Source organism: Psittacula echo, assembly GCF_963264785.1.
Source record: "Psittacula echo genome assembly, chromosome: 3".
Taxonomy (NCBI): domain Eukaryota; kingdom Metazoa; phylum Chordata; class Aves; order Psittaciformes; family Psittacidae; genus Psittacula; species Psittacula echo.
The window spans coordinates 38,625,962-38,650,793 of NC_137736.1; positions in this window are offsets into that span (position 1 = coordinate 38,625,962).

The window sequence follows — 24,832 nt, forward strand, 5'->3', positions numbered from 1 at the left end:
TAAAGAGCCACTGTATCAAGTGTGATAAGGTCTCACATCCTTCTATATAGCAGGTGTAATGAAATGTGGTGCTTTCTTCTCTTCATGCCCACTCTGTCCTTCCATGAATTCCCTGTGGTCCTATTGAAGGTAAAGGCTGAAACCTCTGCTGACCTTTATTGGGCATTCAGGCTTATTAATCTACACCCGCTTCTGTCTCCCAATGTATGTCTTCTAAGGAAGCCTCAGGCTTTATATAGGAGAGCCACAAGGAGTACGCAGCCAATATGAGATAATGATTTTTTCAGAAGAAACCCTGTAAGGAGACAAATGTAGTGGTGATAAAGTCATCTGAGATATGCCCATTTACAACAACCGATGAAGAAGACCCAGTCTCCTGCAGCACAGATGTAAGGGAGCAAATACAGGCACCAGTTTCGGTAGTTCAGCAACAGGTATGAGTTAGGATGAAACACATATTCAGCAGCAGTTCAGGAAAAAGGGCTTGTGGGATGACTCTGTAGTATTGAGAATAGTGCCACCTCAAACTGACAAGCAAGTAGTACATGTTTACAGAGGAAGAAGTAGTAATACTAGGAAAATATCTTAGACCTTTTAAGAAAGACTTAGGATGCTTTATAGGAAAGCACAGCATGCTTTATGAGTTATGCTCAGTATATGTGTGCTCTTATATTAGGCCAAAAAGAGATGTCAAGGGAATAAGAACCAGAAGAAGAAGGTTTAGGAGAAAAAAAGTGATAAACGTAGTGAGATTTACACCTCTAACAACACAAACTAACCAGATACAAGATCAAAACTGGTACAGAGGTTAGCAAAACTGAGGTAAAGGTTACACTCAGTCCTTTCAGAAGCCAGATGGCAACTAGATATATCCACTTGCCATATTTGTTTTAGTGCTACTTTATAATATCATTAGGTTATAATGAAAGGGCTCCGCCATGCTGTGATCTTCTTTTGCCCCTGGATTGTTCCTTGCCATGGGGACAATGAAGTTCTTGATTCATTCTGTCCCAAAAGCCAATCAACCATGTGGAGGCAGGAGGGAGTGTGTGGTACTCTTTATCCTGTTTTCTTTCAGAGCAGACATTTAATATCTGTCTTTTATCAGTAATGTCGATACAAACATACTTTTCATAACTTTTTCTATTTCTTAGGAAATACCTTGATTTAAAGGGGAAGTTCCTAGCTGTTATATAGGCAAGCATTTCTGATGACTTGTGATGACTTTCCTGATTACTCCAAAGCTATGCAATGTGTCCTCTCTGAAGGGACTGGAACAGAAATGCATTTCTGACTAAGTATAACTACCAGAACAGGACAAATTAAGATCACCAGCAATTACAGAGAAAGGGGGGAGGAACTGGAAAAGAGGTCAGAAAGCACAACAATTTAACAACAATTTTAACATCAATTATACAACAATTTAACAACATATTTTAACAACAATTTTACAATTTTAATAACAATTCAATAGCATATTTTGGCAGATAGAGTTAAGCTGTATAAAGCAATAACATTTAAAAATAATTAATTACAGGTAAAGTATAATGACAACAAATCTTAAAGCAATGAAAGAAACATGACTGATACTTAAAGCGTATCTTGGGCCTATCTCACTGCCAGTCTAGGCAAAGTCTTGATTTTTAAGGACACCGTCTTGCAATTTCCTAAGCCATTGTGTAGGGAGGTCTGTTCCTCTAAATTGAGGAGCAGCAAACAGTCAGGGACTCAATCTATGTCAGTCTTCCCAGCCATAACAAACACTGCCTGCCAGGCCCCTAGCGAACCCTTCTACCCTTCCTAGGGCCTTGGCTGCTTGGGCTCAAGGTCATCTTAGGTAACGGGTGCAGGCATCACGTCTTGAGTCAAGGAGGTGTTTGAGAAGCCTTGATGGGAATGGCTGCCCTCCTATCAGAAGATGCTTTTAAGCTGGGCTCTCTACCCATGCTGTCTGACTAAGCCACACCACAGCTACATTGCAGCCATGCCCATGCCTGTGCTCCAAGATGATCCAACCTATATGGACTCAGGTCAAGAAATGCAAGAGGCATATGCAGCTTGTTCACAAAGTCTCCCTGGCACTGGAAAGAAAGCACCATATGCTCAAGCAGCAGGAGCAAGAGGGCGAGCTCCAGGAAAAGGGAGTTGAGAGCAGAAGAGTAAGTACAGGGAAGGCACCAGGATGTCTTGCTTCATGCTCCCCCCCTTCCTCCTTATGGGGCACTGCTGGATAACGCACAGCTACTTCCTTTCCTGTCAGCTCCAAGAGAGTTCCTCTTCCACTTCACCTTCTCATATCCTGCCCTCAAGGTGGCTACTTCCCCCTCTCTCTTACCACTTTTGGACATCATCACCCTCACTCGTCTTTGTCTTATAGTCTCTCCTGTGCCCTTGCTGTGTTAGCTGCCTGCTCAGCCCACTGTGCAGGTGGAACCAATAGCAGTACCAGTAACAAGCATCTAAGCAAGCAAAGCAGGAACTGCATGTGTGCCATTGTCCCCAGCACAGAACACGGCAGGCAAGCCCTAGTGCCACTGTCACTGATGCATAAGGCACACAGGTTACCTGCATCACTGGCTCATCACACTGGGCCTGCTGCAACCAGACCTTTTAATTAACACAGCATGTGCTAGGGCTTTCCTTTTAAAATATCTATAGTCAAGGCTGATAATGTTTTGTAGCAGTTAATCATAAGCTTGCCAAGCTGGTGAAGAGGGCTTTAAACTAAAGTTGTCGGCTGAGGGAAACCTCAATCCATCCCACTCCTACCAGTTTGATGCCAGCACACGGAGCCTGGAGAGGGATTGCAGATCGGCAGGAGAGCACCTGAAGAGAAGCACAAAGAAATTACAGCTACTCCAGCCACAGACTCAGCTTCACTGAGGGCCCAACTTAAATGCCTCTGTGCAAACACATGTTGCATGATGAATAAAAATGATGAGTTAGAGGGATATAAACTTATTGGCATCACATAGATGTGATGGGATGGTATTGTCCATTAGATCCAGTCAGCAGCTAAGTACCCAACAGCCAGGAAAGCAGGGCTCCATCATGCATAAGGGCTACTTGGGAAGACGAACACCATCATTCTGAACATCCCCCATTTTATTCTTCTTCCCCCAGCTTTATATGCTGAACATGGCCCTATATGGTATAGGATATTCCTTGTGTCAGTTGAGTCAGCTCTCCTGGCTGTGTCACCTCCCAACTTCTTGTGCACCCCCAGCCTGCTCACTGATGGAATGGTGTGAGAAACAGAAAAGGCCTTGGCTCTGTGTGTTACTCAGCAATAATGAAAGCGTCTTTTTATTATCAGTACTGTTCTCAGCACAAATCCAAAACACAGCCCCATACCAACTACTATGAAGAAAATTAACTCTATCCCAGCCGAAACCAACACAGATGGCTGTTCTGACTGGAGTGTTGGAATGGAAGGATACAGGTGTTTTGAGAAGGATAGGCAGGGGAGACAAGGAAGGGGTGATGCCCTTTATGTCAATGACCATCTGGAGTACATGGAGCTCTGCCTGAGGATGTATGAGCAGCTGACAATGGGTCAAGAAGGCCTGAGTGGATGAGCAAGGAGCTCCTGGACAAATCAAACACAAAAAGGAAGCCTACAAAGGGTGGAAACAAGGACAGGTAGCCTGTGAGGAATACAGAGAAATTATCTGTGCAGCCAAGGGATCAAGTTAGGAAAGCTAAAGCTCTGATAGGATTAAATCTGTCCAGGGATGTTAAGGGCAACAAGACAAAGAAGGCTGGTGATAAAAGGAAGATGAGGGAAAATGTGGGCCCTCTCCAGGAGACCTGGTTAATCAGGACATGGAGATGGCTGAGGTTCCGAACAACATTTTTGCCTCTGTCTTCACTGGCAAGAGCTCCAGCCACACCACCCAGGTAGCAGAAAGCAAAGGCAGAGACTGGGAGAATGAAGAACTGCTCACTGAAGAAGAAACGTTTGAGCATGAAGGTGTACAAGTCCATGGGACCTGCAGTCCTGAGGGAACTGGCAGATGAAGTGACTAAGCCACTATCATATTTGAGAAGTTGTGAAATCTGATGAAGTTACTACTGACTGGAAAAGGGGAAAAACAACCCCCTTTTCTAAAAAGGGAAAAAAAGGAGTATCTGGATAACTACAGACCTGTCAGTCTCACCACAGTGCCCAGTGAGATAATGGAGCAGATCCTCCTGGAAGCTGTACTAAGGCGCATGGATAACACCTCAACAACACTACTGACATTCAGAGCACTGCTGTAGTCAGTAAAATAGTATCAAATAAAATAGAGAGTTCTACATTTACTTTCTCTTGAAGATTTTCCTGTCAAATTTGGTCAATTTCTAAGTAAAGAGAGAGAGCATTTTCATCTGTCAGCACTGCAAACCTAGCCTCGGATTTGAAAATTACATTTATGCTTAGAAATGTCGTGGACTCTGAATTTGGCAAGCAATATTGCTGATGCATAAGATATAATGGTATATAATCTAAAATCTGATTCTTTGTGCTTTGCTTAGGTTACAATTATTTTAGGAAATGTTTGCTTTGGTGGGTTTGGGAGGTGATATGAGCAAATAAAAGCTCTATAAAGATATTTTTGCCAGCATTGAAAATAAAAAATAAACCAACATCCCACCAGTTTTTTAGGCAGTAGCATTTATCCCCTTTATAAAAATATTCTCTATTATAGACATGAAGGCAGATCATAAAACTGCGCTGGTCAGATCTGCAGGGGAATCAAACAGATTCCAGAGCCCAGTGCAGTTTGGATGAAGATTTCATAGCTATATATGCAAGAGAATAGTAAATTGGTTTCAAGGTCAGCAACGAGGTGAAAACTCTGGCCGAATTTTCTTCATCTAGGAGCATGCGCAGCCTTTCTCACACTTTTAAAGAAAATGCACCAAACCCAGAAATTCCTTCACTACCTAGGAGCAAATGCCCTTGGTGCAAGACCATATTGCAACAGGGGAAGAATTCACTTGTTTAATTGGCATTTTTAAATGCATATTCTACACCATTTTTTTTTCAAGTAGTTCCTAACTATATATGTGTGTCTATGTGAGTATGTATTTTTTAAATTCAATTAGATCTGCAGGTGGTGGTCATAAACCAGATTGTAAATAATAGTAGTTGCGAATCTTGATAACAAAAGTGATTCTCAAATTATTGTTATTTAGTTAGGTCTGGGACCAATGTGCATCTAGAGCTTTTGTCAGCTGGTTTTTTTCCTTTGTGCTTGTGTCTTTTATGCCCTCACAAATCCGTTAATCAAGTACTTACAGCTTTAAATGGAAAATGTTTTCCCTGATTTGTTATGTTCTTTTAAAAATAAACCCTCTTAGTAGTCTAGCCTGTGATATCCATCAGGCTCAGCTACACAGATCTGGAGGCTGTGTTTTTCTCTTGTTTATGTCATTAGTCTGGTTTTAGTTAATTTTCACTTCCAGATGTCTCTTGTGCATGGTTGTTTTTCCTGGTTAACAGGATATAAATTACCTTGATAGGCCAGAGCTGTTTGCTCTGTTTTACTTGTTTAATTTCTGGATATGTTTTACAAAGCCTGATGTCTCGTTATCGCAAAATAGCTTTTACTGGCTTACAACAAAGATTTCACTACAGTTATTTAGTGGCATGAAATACGTACAACCGACTGAGGAATCAGGCTTGTAGTCTGAGATCCTGTCTTTTCTTCATGAAAAGGGCCCAAAGACCTGGCCTGTAGAGGGTTGGATTCAACTCTCAGACCATGAGAAATACAGAGACTCTGGTTAGCATGGTTGAAAGAATGAAGGTGTGTGTTCCTGTTATGAAGGAAGATTCTTGCTATGTTAAGATGTTATCTTCAGAAAAGAATGCTAAACTGACTGAAGATTTTTGTTTAGTACCTCCTTCTGTTTAGACTGAAGATCATGTTTAGTGTCTCCTTTCCATGAGAGTAAAGGTTTTGGCTTTACTCATTATCAATGAAAGAGGTGTTGTAGAGCAGCGTTAGCAGACCTGCAGTGGGGTTGCTGCCAAGGAAATAAATTCTGCACTGCATCATCTTCTGCTGAATCACTTCTGGTCCCAAGGTTTCTCTCTGAGGGAATGAGGGATGAGGCCAGGGTGCAGGTTGCTCCTCCAGGTTTGTTTTTTTTCCTGCAGGGGTTTCTAAAGCAGGGTGGTTGGGGCGTCAATTATGTCTTAGTGGAGTTGAGCAGATCCCCACAACACTTCTGCAGTTACAGGTGGGCTAGATGCCTTTGCATATGGATGTTCAGTTATTGGATTATATGAAGCACTGCAGTAATCAAATACTTCCTCCTGCTTTTCCAAGAAACTGCTGCAGGGACACTCATGCATTGCATACAAGGATCCTAGGGCACCTTGCACTTTTCTCTAGAGGCTTTGAGAACTTAAAGAAGTGACATACAGCAATCTTAGAAAAAACCTGATAGCTGGTTCTCAAGTATGGAATTTGAGTGTCAGGGTCAGCTCCTGTCCTGTCCTGTGCTGCCATTTCCCTGTTGGTAGCCCAGGGCTAACTAACATTCAACTATAGACAGTCAAAAAGAATAGAAATGCTTCTAAAATTTTGCAAAGCTCGCAAAAATATGAAGAGTTCTTACTACTTCTTCTCTGACCAAAAAGGCCCTGATTCAGGTGCTTGCTCTTTGCAGTTACCATCTCCAGACAGTTCTTGACGGGGCGAGTCAACTTGCAACAGTATTTGCTTCATTGAGGGACCAGCTGCAAGGTCCCTCTTGTGCACCTTCTTCCTACTGAACAGCTCACCTGAACAGAGACTGAGAAAAGCAGTCACAGCTGATGCACATGAGAACTGTTATCACTGAGGTTGCACTTTAATTGTTATTCAGACTTGCTTTGTCAAACACACTATTTTTGGTTTTATGCTAGTCAACCGAGGTCTTAAGCTCATGCTGATCAAGGATCACAAAGGAGGCTATGCAGCAAGTCAGTGAGATTTGTATGCTGAAAGTCACTTGTGCTTTGAGAGCCTGCCAAAAATAATGTTTCAGAGGGCATGTATAACACTGCCAAAATCAAGCTGATGAATGTCTGTATCATTGAATTTGGATGCAGAAGGAGGGTCAAGTTCAGAACAGTCTAGCAGTAGGCTATTCACACAATCTAAGCAGGATGGGATCAGGGCATTTTGTAACCAATACTTATTAAAAACAAGTTATTTATACCTGCTTTATTTTAAAGTGCAGTAAAGAGAGGGCAGAAAGAAATTAAATCGTGAGGGTAAATGACAACAAGAGTTTAGGGCCATACAGTGCTAGGCTTGTCTGAGCATTTAGGAGTTTCCTCTAGTTAGGCACAGTAAAACAAGGAATTGAAATGCTCATGGTCTTTTCTGGAACCTGAACACATCCAGGAGTTGGTTCTGCAACACTAATATTCACTCTTTTCTTCCAAAAGTAAAGTTGATCATAGTTAACATTAATTCAAAACACGGGAATAAGAAGTCTGTAGATGAAATATTGCATGCTATTTTTCTTGAAGATGAGCATTTGAATTTAAATAATGAGACTTAGTTCTGAAAGCATAAAGCCTTGCATTTCATTTTTGTATTGAATAATTTCATCTCCCTGGGTAACAGGCAGGTGTATCATTTTTGCCTATCAGAAGAAAGCTGGAGAAGAAGGAAAATCACAGAGCAGGTACAGAAAGTGTCATGTCTTGGCTGAATACCCTCCTGTCTTAGCTTTTGCATTTCAAATCCATTTACATTCTTCTCTTCAACTACTGGGTGCTTTCCCATTGCTTTTCACTGAAAGATACATTTTATGGCAAGTTACTTTGGGCTGAAACCAGTTTAATCAGTTTTATAGTCAAGGACCATGTGACCAAGACAGAGATCACGGTAATTCGAGTCTTGAGGAGAAAACTAAGCTTACCTAAGAGATAATCCTGCTGAAAGTAACTGACAACCGTGACACTGTTATTTGCTATTGACTTATGAAAAGTCCAATATAATTTCTAACACACATAAAGGACATTGCATGGAGGGATGCTGGGAATATCACGGACAATTTAATTAAAATAACTGAATGGTAACTGTGGCTACATGCTACTATTATTTTTGTAGTCTCAGTAGTATTCTTTCTTATACATCAATCATAAGCTCTCAGATCAATGACAGCCAGTCCAAATCCATGGAAGAAGGTCCAGTCCTTGGTGTGGAACTATGTCCAGATAGCAACATAACAGACAGATGACTAAGAAAACCACTTAATGTAAATTAGTTGTTTGTAACCAGAAAGCTCATATGAGAGCTCACAATACACATGGCTCAATGGAAAAAAATACAATAAGAAAATAGCAAACTTGTAATTAAATGGAGTTTAGAGCTGAGGCTATCTATCCAAAATAATCCATATAGTGCTGCCATAATATCTAGCATTGGACAAGTCAACCCCATCGGACCTGGACATACTGTTTTAATAGACATTTGTTGGTACTACATCTGTGTTTAGATTACTAAATGGCTTGTACAAGGTAAATTAAATCTCATGGCAGAAGATTACATTAGAAATATTAGCTAAGCTTTACAGAGCCAAATGATTGCAGAGCTATTCCAAATCATCGGTGATGATATATACCAATCTTTTTTATTAATTTGTTGCCTCCTCCTAAATTGGAGAACTGCTCTTCAGATAAAATGTCTCAGTTCAAAGAAGAACTGAACTCCAGAAAACAGAGGACCTTGATTCAACAGAGCAAAGAGGGTAATAAGGATTGAAGAGTTTGTGAATTATATATTATTTTGCAGTTTGAATTCAGCTCCAGCAGAAATCTTGTCAAGATGCCCAATTCTCTTTCCATGCTTGTCTCTGGACAGCAAAGCTGGAAGCTGTCCATTTCATTCACTGAACAGTCAGATTTCGAACCTCATACTAAATAGTTATCGGTGCCTTCCTCTTCCACCCAAACAAGTCCATTTCAGTTCTTTTTCAGGCCAGAGCTGGAAGTGGGCATGTGCATATAAGGATTTGTCTTTAGCTGCATACGTCCCTACACTCACATAAGGAGTCTTCAGCTGCACCCTTCTGCCCAGCTCCTGCTAAGACAGCTAATTCTGTTCTCCTGGGATGGACCACAAACACCTCGTCTGTGACCAAGGACTTCAGCACATCTCAAGGATTCCTCCTCTTCTACACTGCCACCAGCCATCAGTCACGTGGGTCTGAGCTACAGGTGTTGGCTGCTTTGTTCCTTGGTCTTCCTGTGCTTCCTCACATTCTCCCAAACACCCCTGCCTGCACGGTAAGGGTTGTAAGTAACTGGCTGGTACCAGTTCCTGCAGTGTGTGTTTGCCTGTGTACAAATACTGATGAACTACAGCCTCCCTCCAAATAACCCCTTAAACAGTGTCAATTCAAATGTTTGCTGAAAAACAAAGGCAAGGGCTGCAAGCCTGGCTGAGCAGGATCTCTGTCTGCTGAGACAAAATATTGAGAGGATCTTTCTCCACTCTTTTCTGAGCTAATTTCCAGCTATTTACTTAACTGCTGACCTAATTGATCACTCACTGTCAGTGTCTATGATCAGAAAATACCGATGGGCTCCAGAGAAAAGTATGCTTCATCCTCTTGGGTAAAACCAAAGGTGACAATGCTGCAAAGCCAGGTGAGTGAAAGTCGGCCTTCATAACAGAGAGAAAGAAAAGGTGGCTGTACTTTCATTATACAAAGAGGTCACATTTTTAAAGGTCAAATCTTTCATCATTCATTTCCTAGGTACAACCTGACCAGTGCTTTGAAAAGCATTGCTGCTCTAGCTGTAAACAAAGAAACTTAAATTTAGGCCAGCTTATGAAGCAGCACTGAACTCTATAGCTTACATGGCAGCTCCTCTTTTGAGACTCATAAAGAGCAAATTTATACCAAGAAATGCTGTCTTACAACTGGTATCAGATTCTTTTAGAATCAGAATTTGGAAGTTATCATTTTGGCAATGGTGAAGACTGCTTTGTGTTTGGAGAACAGGAAGTTAAATGGCTAGCCTGCATCAATTTAAGCACTTCTTTAGCTGTGTAGCAGTGCTAAAAACAGACAATAACACCAACAGCTTGGCTGCTTGTATGAATTCAGGTTGTCCTAGTTTATATGGCTGTATGTGCATGTACATATGTATGTATGCGTGGAAAGCAGAGCTCCATCTAGAAAAACCACAGTGTATTTTGGGGCTGTTACAGGCTTAGGGGGACACTGGTCAAGGTTGGTTAGTGCAGCTGCAAGCAATATGGCTCATAAATCCAAAAAAAGGACTGTGATGCATTTGGAGTAGTCAGCTGTGCTTTATGAATAGGGTATACTGGGGAGTGAGTCATGCTGCTGGACAGGGAGTACAGCTGTATATGCTGTTATAGATGGTGTGGAAGAAGACCCACATGGCTAGGCTTGCCTTTGCCATATTAGGAAGGTGGTCCTTAATAAGGTCTAACCTAACCAGCTCAGTGGCCTTTTTAATAGCTTTTATCAAAAGGAATAATAGAGCAAAAATTAATTAGAGCAAGCATAATGCTTAATTTATTTACAAAACTAATAAAAATGCAAAAACCCACAATAATTAAATTATGTTCTCAAGTAAGAATGAATCAATAGATTAATAAGCTTCGAAATGCTTCCATACCAAATTAACACAATAAGCAATCAAATCAAATTATGAGGTTGTCACTTGCACTCTCAGTCCTCATCACTAATGAAATTGTGCTGAGTGAATAAGAAGAGTTGTTTGCTTTCAGACCAAAAGTATGGCATCCTACCCAAAACACTCCTTTCACTTGGCTGGGGAGGAGCACAGGTCCCACTACATGTTTGATTTGGACTTAGACCCTTACCAAGCAAGAATGACAGAGCTGAGTGATATTCTCCTTTCAACATAAGTTGTGTGCAGCTATCCAGATTTAAATAGCATGTCTTGCCATAGTATTTCTCAAAGTCTTGTGGCAGTTTTGGGGTGATGGGTGTCATTACTAATTTCCTTGCCCATGCACACAGTTTGTAGGATAGCAGATCTTAACATAGGCAGGATTACTAAATACTGTATGATGGCAGCTTTTCAACAGCTTTCAGCCTCATCAGAACTTCCTAACTCAGTGGCAGGCTGACATTTATTTTTATGAAGCTGCAAAAGGTGTTTCTCCCTGAGCTGTACACGAATGCACATTTGAAACTGGGTGCGGAGGGTGGTGGGAGGGAGGAAGAGAGAAAATGTTTGGACTGAGTCAACCTGCCTGAAGAGCAGTTCAGTGAGGAGCTAGAAGCTGTGCCTGGAAGCTGGGCAGGTGCCTGCTGGCCTGGGCTGGATCATGCGCAGGAGCATGTTCCGGGCTGGACTGTGCTGGGTCTCTAGGGCAGAGCTGCTCAGGCACCACCTGATTATTGCAGGTGACATACAAATTAATGGGAGGCAATATGGGGAAAAATAGGGAGAGATGTAGAATGTACTGCTCAGCAAACCCCAGTAAAATATGCACTAGGAGATGCGGTGCTTTCTGATGGCTGTAATATTCCTTCCTGAAACAAAGCTGAACCCCAGTGAGTGCTGGGGATAAAAAGGGATTTATCTTGTATAGAGATATGCTGGGAAAAAGTTTCTGGATATTTCTTTCACTAAAATATCTCTCTAGGAGAGTTAAAAGGCAGATAGTAGTGGGCTTTATAAAAAGAAAGAGCTTTTAACCCATCAGACAGTAACAATGTGCTGCCCAAGGAATATGAAGATAAGCTATTATAATTTCATGCTGTGTTATTTTCTTCCATAAGACAAACTATTATTTGCTTTTGCAAATTTATGATGGCGACCATAGAAATTATGGTTTGATACCACATGCCATCTCATGGTTTGGCTAGTAGAGGAAAGAAAAAGATAATTGCAAAATGTACAATGACAATAAAACAGCAAATCTAGGTGGTTATGTTAGCAATTATTCCTGATGTGTGAATGTTTCCGCTATATGATTTTCAAGAGGAAAATTTCCTTTCAAGAAAAATCCTTCCCAGAATTCTAATAAAGGCCAGAGGAAATGGATGGTGAATCTCATGGTGAGTTGGGTGAGCAGCATGAATGAAAGGCAGCAGGGAAGATAGATGAGATGTCACTCGATGCTTCCAGACAGCATCAGGGAGAGGATATAATTTGTTCTGAAGAGAGAAGGCATTATCCTGGTTGTCACTGCTAGGGAAGTAGCTGGAGTGTTGCAGTCTCTGGATATGCAGTAAACAGCAAGGCAAGAAAGCAGTTCAACATCACTTCTCTGAGCAGATCACCATAAGTAACAACCAGAAGGCTCTAGCAGGTGGTGAGAGGAAAGCCCCCACAATAAGTCTGTATAGGTGGCTGAGGAGCATGGTGGCTGGCTTCTTTCCTGATGTTGCTCTAGAAAGTTGGGATGACACTGAAGGCAACCTCTCTGGGACAATGGCATTGACTTCAGGAGCTTTTTTTAAGTGGGGATGAGCCAACAGAAAATGGGTTATGGGTCATCTTATTTGATGCTCTAGGGCATTCTGACTGTTGCAGTAGGTGCTTTTTTAACATGGCTGAGAATACTTTTGTTAAAATAACTATTTGTTGCTAAGATACCCTGTTAGTATAATACCCTTGAAATCTAGTTTGTGTCATTAGACTGGAGATGCAGATATTTTACAGATATGTGATTCCAGCCATCGCAGGTAGACCTAGGAGTCAGGGAGGGAACTCCTCAAACACTAATAAGAAATAAAGCAGTTCTGACCTGGAGGGCAAAGGTGTCCTTGGAAGTCAAGCACCTTGCTGAGTAGGAGCAAGAGAGAAGAGCGAGCAGGAAAACAGTGATAAAAGAGGAGGGAGAAAAGCTGCAGGATGAGCTACAAGAGAAGGGAGTATGCTGCCTGGTAAATGCCACCACAGCTGCAGCACTGCTGGCTTAGGCCGTGTTCACATCAGCCATTGAGGAGAAGCAGCAGAGGCAGACTTTGGAGCCTGAGGGGTGGTCTTCTGACACCAAAGATCTGTCATCTTAACTACACAAATATCAGGGTTTTTACTTGAATCTGACTCCGGACTTGTTGCATGAGCTGAGGTCCAGTGAGTGGCTGGAGCACCATAGATGTTCTGCTACGGTGTGACTTCTGAGTTAGTGCTGTTCAAGCATAAACAAGCACCCAGAAGTATCTAATTTAGGTCAGCACAAGCCTACTTTTTAGGTATCTAACCCATGATGTAGAAGCATTTATGCCCAGCATCCTAAATCAAATTCTGTGTATCATTAGGAGAGGGGAAAGAGGTATCCCTAGAAACTTCCAGATATAAATTCAGAGTCTTTGAGCATCTCTCTCTCTGTCCATTGATAATTGAAGAAATGAGTAGGAAATGCTGGATGACTCATTCCACCAGGAGGCACTGCTTTTCTGAAGACAACCAGCAGCTTTTTAAAGAAAAGGCAGTGGCAGGAGCAGATCTTTTTCATCTGCCTCTCCCTGTTATCTCACTGTGTAATAAGACTAAGGCATGGGAAATGTGCCTTGAGAGTGGCCTTGTCCCCCTGCTTTCCTCAGCCTAAGATCTAGTTTTGTCTGTTATGACAGTATGCCAACCTCAACATGGAGGGAGTCTCTTCTGTTGACAGTGTACCCCACTTGCAATCATTAATGGGGCTTAGCTCCTAAATCTTGTGGTACTCAGAAAGAAAGATAGCAAAAGGGAGTCTGAGTCTCATCTGAGAACTGGCAGGAAGTTCTGCTCCTTGCAATATGCCAGTAATAACTCAAGTGGTCACGGGATAGGATCAATTTCTTTTTTGTGACAAGACACTGACTGCCCCTTCCTGAAGGCCAGCTGGAACCATTTTCCTCTAGCCTTTTCTGCTTCTGGCTCCAGCACCCTCATCTTCCAGCCAGAGGGGGGTGAGGATAAGCAGGGAGGTTCTTTGTGTGTTGAAGTGTCTAGCAGAACAGGTCCCAGGGCTCTACTGTATCCTGCCTACATGCGTGCACCAGAAAGATGCCAGTCTGCAGACTTCCTTACCAGCAAGCACATAAAAGCTTGAAAAACATCACCCTTCTCTGCTACAGACTCAGTCAAAAGGAAAAGCACTAGGGTTGGATGTGGTTTCAGACACAGAAATCCTGGGGCTATGCTAGCACACAAATGAAATTTCCCACATATCGCCCCTATTTCTTGGGGGGCTTTAGCAGCTGATATGTTATTAACATTTGCATTTCTCAATTCAGTTTACACATCACAAAGGCCTTTGCCAGATGGTAAACCTTGCTGTAGTGGTTTAAGATGTTATTCCCTCCAGCTGCCCACTTTGTCCCTCTGTTCAAAGTTACAACCCAACTGCATCTGCTCCCATTCACAATCCCGCACATTAAGGCCTTCAACTAATCTGGTGGACCACAATTTGGAGTGACCAAGGAACAGCTGACATTTCCTTCTCTTCACATTGCTGGGGGGGGTGATAAACTTTGAAACTGGGAGTGAGTGACAGCTGGAGCTGGTCACATATTAAAGCAGTAGCTCAGGTTTCTCAAAGCTCATGTGTGGCAATTGTAAACTGTGCTGGTCCTACAAGGACTTTACTTCTATAGAAATACAGGTACACTGATTTGAACAAAGCAGTTCACACTTGGGTGTGTAGCTGTATTTCTGCTCTTTGCGCTCTTAAAAAAAGCAAAGCTGTGTTTTACGAGCAAGCTAAACTATCCCAGCAAACATGAACTCCTGCCAGGATAGCTGGATCTGCACCAGAGGCTTCTGCTGACATAGCTAAGACAGTCAAGGCTTATTCTTTCTCTCCCTCCTATCAACACACCAGGCTGGAAAATATCTGTTGTTGAGACTGGAATAAAAGCAATCACAATAGTTTGTATTTTCTGCAGTGCTCCAATTTAAACAGGGTCATACAGGCAGCATCCATGGGTGCAGTTTTACTGCTGAGATCAATTTCAGTGTCCTGTAGATTTTCACTAGTGGTAATGTAGTGCTGCTGTAAAATTAGAAAGCCTGATTACAGCCAGGCTGTGCCTGCACAGCTTTCAGCTTCAGTGTTTGGAGCCACCAGCGTGTTCACGTGAAAGCAGAAATCTGCCAGAGATGCCCCACAGCCAGCCTCTGAAGACAAAATATTGAGAGTGCACATGAAGAAGGGGAGCTCACAGTTACATCTGGCTGCTGTGCTGTCTTGCCTGTGTCACCATTTTTTACTGACCGAGAAATTATTCTGTCAGAGTATAAATATTGCCATAACAGTTCTGAGAATGGTGTTGAAGGAGAAAGGTGGATTAGCAGGGATGGCTAGTGAAGCAGTCCTGTCACCTCTTTGCAGGATGGTGGAAACATTCTGTTACTACTAGCCTGTCCTAGGAAATGGAACTCCTCCATCCTTTTCCTTGTCCCTGTTGTTTAATAATGGGAGTGGTGAACTATATGGTGTCCTCTACACTCTTCAGACCAAGAACCCATGCACAAATTACTGAATTCATTAAAGCCTACTGTCTCCAGCGGGACACGGATTTCACTTTACGTGCACAAACTTGCCCATATGTATAAAGTCCTTTCGTACTGTGTTCTGCTGTTGTGTAATAGTTAAATTATTTCCCAGTTTTAATGTTTAACACAGATTTCTTCCCAGTTTTAATGCAGAGTTAATTGATTCCAGTTCTGCCCTGAATTTCTGGTAGCTTCTTTTGCAGAAGGGTCATGTATGGGGATGTTATTATCTGAACCTAGAAGCAGGAGACAAAGAACCTAATGTCATTGCTTTCCACTCCTGCAGCCATTTAAAGCTGCAAGCAGTATGCGTAGTGCTCCCTTGTTCTCCACCAGTGATAGTCTGTGCCCACCTTTCAGTTCTGTGAAGAACAACTAATTTTACTGACTCGTGGAGGATGAAGTCCACAGACACCCACTTTCTCATCTTGCCTCTCCTAATAACTTCCCAGTAGCCTTCAGCATTTCACTTATTGTCCCTCCCCTTTTTCTCATATTTATAAACCAGGAATAATATTTATACATCCTTTTGGCTGTTATGATAACTATTAATTACTGTTCATGCACTGCTCTGGAAATTAATGTATTGTGCAAGTGCTAAGTGTAATTTAATTATTGAATATTCAGAATTAGTAGACTCTAGAGGCTATTTTTATCTCTTATTTCTCAGTCAGTATAGAAAACATACCTATTTCTTTCAGTCTGCAGAAGAGTGTGTTAACTGCAAAGATGTATATGCCTTAAAGCCGACTGCCACAGAAATATGAGACTTTCTAGATAACTAGAAAGCAAAGAAATATTTGCACCATCTTCTATACCCACTAGTGCACCTTATTTCTTTCCTGTCACCTCCCTTCCTTTCTTAGCATTCCATGGTGCAGTTTTCCCACCAATTGCTAAGTTAAAACCTACCTGGAGGTTCTGCCCATCTGGAAACATTTTGGTTCTAAGATTAAGCTGTCCCAAATCTTATTTCCAAGATTCTTTTAATTTCTGATCTCATGCTAATTTGTTCACATCTTTTCAATTTTTATACTAAGGAAAATGAAATCTGTTTTCTTCATGATTTATGGCTGAAAACCATTGAGGGTTTGGCTGAACTCTATGTGTGGAGGTCAGATAAAAAGTTTCTATATCATCAGAGATAAGTCAGTCATGGTTCGGCTGAATGGATGTCACTCGGTCTCTGGCTGTCCTCACTAACTTATGATGTGGATTGTGTATGTGTGCATATGTGCTGGTGGAAACAGGCAGAGAGCTGCACTTCACCCACTTTGTGCTGACCTGTCCTCTCAGGAACATTGAGGAAAAACAGTGCTTGTGCTGTAAGGACTGTGGGAACCACCACTAAGGAAACTATTTGCTCATTGAGTAGATTCTAGTCATTACTATGCCTTTTCTTTCTGATGTATGCTGGGTTGTTTCCATGGTCTAGAGAAGAGTGACTTTTCATCTATGGACAATTCAGGAGGACCTCCTTCCTGTGTCTACAGCAGTCAGGGAAAACAGGGTGCTAATATTTGTAGCCAGCTTAGAAAAACAAACAAACACACAAATCATACTCCAAAAGCCATTGTGAGGATTTAAGGAAATGGGTGAAATTTGCATGCTCAGCCGCTCATCTTCATGACCAGATAGGATAAATGTTCAGACAGCAAAAGGTGACACTAAATTTCTCTACTGGATATTTCTCTTCCACGGGCAGTTTTAATAAATCTAGCTCTTCTAATCAAGAAGTGCCCATGATTTCTCAAATTTTCAAATCTGTGCACTGCCAGTAACTGTTCAGGGAGTAAATTTAGAAGACTAGTGGTACATCCTCTGCTACATAAATAGAAGAGCTCCTGCAAATGAACCTAGGGTAAAGGAGACCATGTTTATTCTGGAATGAACAGAGGACCATGAGACTTTTCAGACTGTCTCCTAACTGGACTGTTGCCCTTGAGATCACCCTGCCTCGTGACGAATGACTCAGGATGCTATAAAGCCTTCATTGCCTCTTTTTCCAGAGCAGTAGGAAGGAAACACAAATGTAGTAAGTTATGAGGCAATACCGAGCCATCAACCAGTTCTTCTGGCCTAGTCTCTGAAAAGGAGGCCAGAGAGGCAAACCAAGATAAATAGCCATTGCTCCGACCTTGTCTTGATTCATGCACAAAGCCAGAAGTCTGTTATTTTTCTTGAAAAATGAATGGGAGCTGTACAATGTCCCAGAAAAGCTAAAATACCTGGAAAGGGTTTCCTCTCTCCACTGAGGGGTGGCTCTGAGCAGGCTGGGAATGCTGAGGCTGGGGAGAGGAAAAGCCTGTAACAGAAGGGTGACTGGTTTGAAATACTCTGTATGCAGCTTCATTCTGGACAAGGTTAGTTGATTCACTGAGGCCATCCTGGATACAAAGAGGCATTGAAATGGAGTTTCTGCAGAGAGATGTGAGCTTTTTCTTGTGGTAAAGGAGATTAAGACTCAATAGAGACTTGACTGAATGGGAGGTAATTTCTCATGTAGTAACAACAGTGTATGGGTGTGCATGTGCAAAGTCGTGCTGGAGCAGATTGGACTCAGCAGGACGGACAGCACTGAGTGTATTGACGGTGGAGCTGAATGCGGGCTTGTGTATGCATGCATAGGCATAGTCGTGTGTTCCCTAAAACTTCAGTGATTGTGCTGAGGATGAACATGTTTGAGGAAGCTCATTGCATATTAAGGGTGAGAAATGGAGGTCAGCAAGCAAGGTTCCTACAAAGGGAGCAGCAAATGAAAGAGGAGTCAGCTACAGAAAGGGGCAACCCTACACATGAGGAAAGATGGTGTTTAGAAACTCATTGAGACAGCTGTGAAGGGGACCCCAAAAACGGGAAACCCTGCTGTATAATACTGCATGTCCGCATATATTGCCATGGGATGGGAGATGTGAGACCCTCATATTGAATGAATAGGGACAGTTTAGGAGTAAAAACATGGAGAACTGATGGCAGCATGGCTCTCTGCTTGTAAGGAGAAATGAGTTTAAAGGACAGAAACTAAATAGGATACAGAAATAGCTGTATGCTGTACTCAGTAGCTACAGAAAAGAAACAATACTTTGAAAAAGCAAAGCTCATGTCTTGCTGGGAGTATAAAAATTAGTAAAAGGGGTTTCCACTGGAAAAGGAAGAGATAACCTGTTCAGAAAAGGGTGTCTTCAGTGACATCTTCTTTCATTCTTGGTATGACAGTTAATGTGTTGAGTCTTGGGGTATGAATTGTGCTACAATAACACTAATAATTAAATGCATCTGAATAAGAAAGCACATCTGAGCAGAGAGGAAGGAGTACTGGAGACTGAAAAATGGTAAATTGTCATTCCACAGATTATAAGGGTTGAGTAATAGTCAGAACCATAGAACCAACTCTGTATATTCCCAGCATGTCCATGCATCAGCTACAGCAGTAATTTAGTAATCAGCTAGAGTCAGGGTGCATTTGAGCTGTTACAAAATACATGGTTTGATTTAGTTCCATACCACAGCTCTTCTGCTATCACTGTTATGGCTTTCCATTAGTATATAATATTATGCCTTACTATATTTTAAAGCACACTATGGGCAGCTTTGTGCTCTGCCCAAAACACAATATTTAAACAAAGAACTGTGGATTTTTAACCCACTCATATTTTATGACTAAGACTATTTAATTTCTTATAGCACTCGAATAATTTTCTTCAGGGGTCACAGTGGTCTTTAGCTAATAGGCAGTATAACAAGTTGCTCCATTATAATGAGGCCTCATCTTCCAAAGTCTGAAACTTGGCAGCTGAAAAGTAAAGATGGAGACAACATCAGGGACTTTCCCAGAAACTTTCTGAGGAGTCAGACGTGAATTATTTGCAACGATGGGCAGGAATGTGTAGTGGCTATTGCTTCAGGATATAAACCAGAAACAGGTCCATCAGGAAAGATGATATTATCTCAGATGAGACTACATAAAAATCTGAGCATTTGTATATTGGCTTAGCCTGGAGAAATAACTCACGGGAGTAGTTAATGCAAGCACAGATATTGATCCTCATCTGAGTGCCTGAGTGGGCTCATTCACTATTTGGCCTCATTACTACCTTGAATTCAGCATCATGCAGACACAGATTCATGGGTCATTCCAGCCGGGGCATTCCATCTTTCAGACACTTCTGAATTCTTTACCAGCCCTCAGTGTGTAAAGGCTACACATGAAGAAAAATAAAGCTATTTGTACCTGGTGTGCTGAGGGAGCTTGAAGGATGTGCTCTCTGACTTGGTCTGCTTTGCCACCACTGCAGCAGAGCCATGAGTCTGTTCCAGATCCCACACTGCCTGTCAACACAAGTGCCCAGCAGCAAGGGTACAAAAAGCTATCATTAGTAGCTCTTAAACACAGTGGTTTGGAAGCAGTGTAGGAAAAAACAAACCCTCTGATTGTAGGAGGCTAGGATAAAGTCCTAGCACTCCAGAAGAAATCGAAACCCGTGTACTAACCTCCCTGTTCTGAATAAGTCACAGAGGCTTTCAGCCACTGTGGTGACGTGTGGCTGAGTATGTCATTAATAAAGAGGCCATGACATCTCCCTGAAGTCATATCTCCAGGCTGAACATAAGTAGGTGAGCGTGTCACCTACAGTAAAACAGGATACAAGCATCAGTGTATATCAGGATACTTTTCTGAATGACACAATCATCCACAGACACATTGAAAATGGCCACCTGTGAGCTGTGCACATTTCGAGAACACAACTTCATCAGCTGGGAAAACACATGACAGGACATCAAACTATGCAGTGCTATTGACAGCCTTCCTGTGCCACGACTGAGAAGGCCTGTCCATACAAAACACTGGTACACTTCTGATTCAGCATGGGACCAGATTTGTATGAAGTCAGGTGATGATCCATTTAAATTATTTTTTAAATGATTTTTTTAGTTCCTGGTAAATCTGAACTTCTGTTTTATGTAAATGTGGTAATATTTTTGCTGGAGAGCAATTGTCCCTTGGGCTTTCCATTTTGTACTGATAATCCCAAAGCAAAATCTCATCAATGTCTTCTGAATATAGCTCACAGAGTTGTGGTTTCCGTCAGAGCAGCTGATTTTGCATTCCAGACTCGGTGAGCATCACACAAGCAAACGCAGGGGCTGCTGGCACAGCAGTACTCACAAGTTCCAAAATGATCTGCCTGTCAGGCACCCATTAAAATGGCATAGTGTCTGTGATGAGCAACTCTATCCTCATTATCCTCTCTTAAAAGCCTATACCACTTACAGATTACTTCAAGAGGAGCTGATAAGCACCACGTCATTTTACATTGCTTAATGCTTTCCATCACAAAAGACCATTGTGATGTTTCATGAGAAATATGCATATATTCTGTCTTTTAGGGAGGAGATGGAGGCTGGATTTTCAGCAGCGGAGGCTGGATTTTCAGCAGCGGAGGCTGGATTTTCAGCAGTAGCGAAGTCTTTCTGGATGGAAAAGTGGAATTCTTGTTAGTTTTTTGCTGATTTATTGTGAAAAATGTATTGTCCCCAAAAAGCCACCTTTACTTTTCATCTTTAGGAAAAGCTTGCTTCCTTGCCAGCATCAGCTTTCTGAGGATGGGCTGTGGCTGTAACAAAGCTGCTCACCTCAGTCCTCTTGGGATACCCCAGAAGCTCTGCTGAAGCAATCAGTGATGAGAGGAGAAACAGGCCAGGGGCCTTCCCTCTCCCTGTACAATCATACATTTTTCTGAGCCCTGTAGACAGCAGCAGAGCCCATTCTTTTCTGGAGCATAACGGTAAACACTAGGGTTCCCACCCCTTCCCTCAGTTCTTCACGCCTCATGCATGCCATAGAGAACCCATATCAAGAAAGGAGCAAGCTGAGCAGTCCTGAATATGTCCATTCCCCAGCCTGGAGGGACCCTCAGGGCTGAATTCAGTTGTCCAAATATAACTGTCTTGTGCTATTTCAGATTTCCTCCTTTATTCTACAAATTTTGTAGGGCCAAAGGAAAAGCAGGAGACACGCAGCTTTGTGGAGAGGTGTCTGCACCAGATGTCTGCAGTACGGGTGTCTGCAGGTGGAGTAGGTGTCTTGGTGAATAAAGGACATTTTCTAAAATGTCCAAAATGGAAAAGAATTTCGTAAAATCATAGAATGGCTTTGTTTGGAATGGACCTTTAAAATTCATCCAGTCCAGCCTCTCTGCAATGAACAGGGACATCTTCAACTAGTTCAGGTTGTTCAGAGCCCTGTCCAACCTGACCTTTATTGTTTCCAGGGATGGGGCATCTACCACCTCTCTGGACAACCTGTGCCAGGGTTGCACCACCTGCATTGTAAAAAAATTTCTTCCTTATATCTAGTCTGAATCTACCCCTTTTAACTTAGAATCATTCCCCCTTGTCCTATTACTACAGGCCCTGCTAAAAAGTCTGACCCCATCTTTCTTGCAAGCCCCCTCTGAGTACAGAAACGCTACAAAAAGGTGTCCCTGGAGACTTCTGTTCTCCAGGATGAACAACCCGAACTCTCTCAGCCTTAAGAATGATCTTGTACATGATTTTCTTCACATTACTGTGCACTAAACTTGTCTTCCAGTTCCTCCAAAGATACAGTGTAGGTCTTGACTTTTGAAAGTCCAAGCTGGCCACAGACCTGACACACCCTGCAAAGCCCGAAGGATCCCTCCCCCATCAGTCGCTGGTTCAAAGGCATAAATTCTGTGCCAATAGATGGTGGGCAGTTTATCTGAAGCCTGGATGGACCTCTAGGCATCAACAGCATCCAACTTCCTGATGCAGGAATCTACGAGTGTGTTGCTAGTAATGTAGCTAGCAGTGATGCATCAGGGATAACAGTACAAGTTCAAGGTATTTATAATTAGGTCTGTAATCTTGCGTTCTGCTCTGACTAGGTAATATTTCATGTCAGTGCTGTCTGGTTTGTGTTTTGGAAGACAATGCTCTTTGCTGTTGAGTGTTACATGCTGAAAATCTAAATCTGTTTTAGATGTTATGTTCTGATGTTAATTAAACAAAATCAGAATTGGCAAATGATCTTTGGAGAGTGCAGAAATAAGAAAAAGAAACAAAATATATTACTTTTTTAATAAAAACCAAAATATCTTCAAGCTACTGATTATTTGGGTTTGCGGTAGGCAATTAAAATAAAATTCCAGCATTGGAGTATCTTTTTCAAATATTATCTCTGTGTGTTCAGATGTCTCACATTTTCAGAGTCTGTCTCTGAACCTCAGAGCCTGGTGTCGTAGTTTTAAATAAAATTGGAATTCTATTTAAAATGAAAAAATGAGCCTGTCTCAGCTCCTATTACTGTCACTGAAGAGCCAGTTGGTCCCATTCAGTACAGCCTGGAATGCTGTGAATGCACCACATGTGCCCGTTTTAGGGAAGCCCTGTAGACCCCATTGACTACAGTGGCAGGATAGGTAAGTGGCTCACATGTAGACAGCTATTCTAGCAACACATAAACTTAGGTGTCTGGAACTGGATCTGAGTCCCATGCTCTGTGTCTGTGCCTGAGGTTCAAGTCCTTCTCACAATGGCAGCAAGTTATTATAGTTACATATAATTTGTTGTTTATAATTTTCTACTATATGGAGAAAAACCCTGGGGAATTACATTAAAAAAACAAAACAAAACAAAACAAAACAAAACCATGGAATTAAATGAATTATGTTAAGAAACAAGATTCAGATTGTGAAGTCAGGCACTTGAAAATTAAAAGTGCTGTATGCAGTTACCCCTGCAACACCTCATTCAGTCGTCTTGTGAATACATTGCAATTTTCTAAATTTTATAGCATTATATTTTTTTCATATCCACCTCTCCATTTTGCATCTCAAATTACTTCCAATGTTTAATGATACATTATTTATATAAATATAGCAATTCAAATATACTACAAATTTCACTATACAAAAGCTATATTTATTTAGGTTCCATAGTCAAGCACTTGAAATTTAGGAAATACCAGATGTACACACTGCGAGCACAGTGAGATATATTCTCTACCCCAGAAAACTTATGAATCAAATTAGCACAAGAGGAGCCATCTGCTATGGGGATAGGATAGGAAGACAAAAATAACAGTGACCAGGACAAGTTGCATAAACTAGGTATGAGCACAAACAGAAAATGAGCGATTGCCTTTATTTTCTTCTAAGTGGTTTCGGGAGACCTCTTGGCCCTGGTGCAGTTGATATTCCTGGCATAGTATTCTGTACATTGTCCATATCCCTGGATCTTCTGAAATAGCATCATCAGAAACTGTGCCTGTAGGGACTCAGACATCCCTTTGTTAAATACTTGTTTAAAAATACATTCATGGTGTGAGAAATTTACAGTATTAAGTGAGAGTTCTTCTAGCAAAAGTGCCACAAGTTAAAAAAGGACATTTCATGGTACAGCACATGACTCCAGTGTAAGGGTAGTCTGCCCTGAGCCTACTGATCTGAAAAGCCAGTGACTTGCAGCACAGATCCTGCAGCGAGTGGCCTCACATCACTGCGAGCTGGCACATGCTTAGGTTATTCTTCGCAATGACTTCATTTTGGGTGTTATTTTCAGAGGCAGATCTCTGAGCATGGATGTATGCACATGATAATGAATATTGTATGCAGAACTGTGATCCCAGTCTTTGTGTCTTTGTGTGCAAGTACCTCCTGCTGTCTCTGGTGACGGAGGATGACATTGACACTGCCTAGAACTATAAAAAGGATATTTTAGACATTGAGGACAGAGAAAAGAGAATATGAAATAAGATTAGGTTCTCAATTCTTTCTCCTTACTAGTTGTTCCACCAAAACCTCTACTGCAACTCCTGATCCCTTTGTGATGTCTGTATTTCTATGCTCATGCACAAACATCTTGACAATAGGAATGTAAAACCAGATAGTAACATGATTTCATCTCCCTCTGGCTCGACTGGGTGCCAGCCACTCTTTTGTCTCAAATGCATCTTTCTCCAGCAGGCTCTGCAGAGTGTTCCAAGATCTTTGTGCTACTGGTTTCTGATGAACGCACTGGTGAAAAAGTAGACTACTGTCACAATTACTGGTTCATCTATCCATCTACTGATTTTAGTTTCAGACCTGTGTCTTTACTGTAGGACCTACGGATATTTCCCAGTTTCCAGATCTGTGTGTGCATTCTTCCTGCTTTCCAGACCTGGCTTCAGTGAAGATTTAGACATGCACTAGCCTCCTGCCCCAGTACCCCAAATTCCAAAAGTCTGAATGAGCTGGCCAAAGGGGTGCAGTAACATGCTTTGCTTGCTTTTCTGACTGAAAGGAGAACAGATCTGCAGGGCTCAACAAAGTGCCAGCT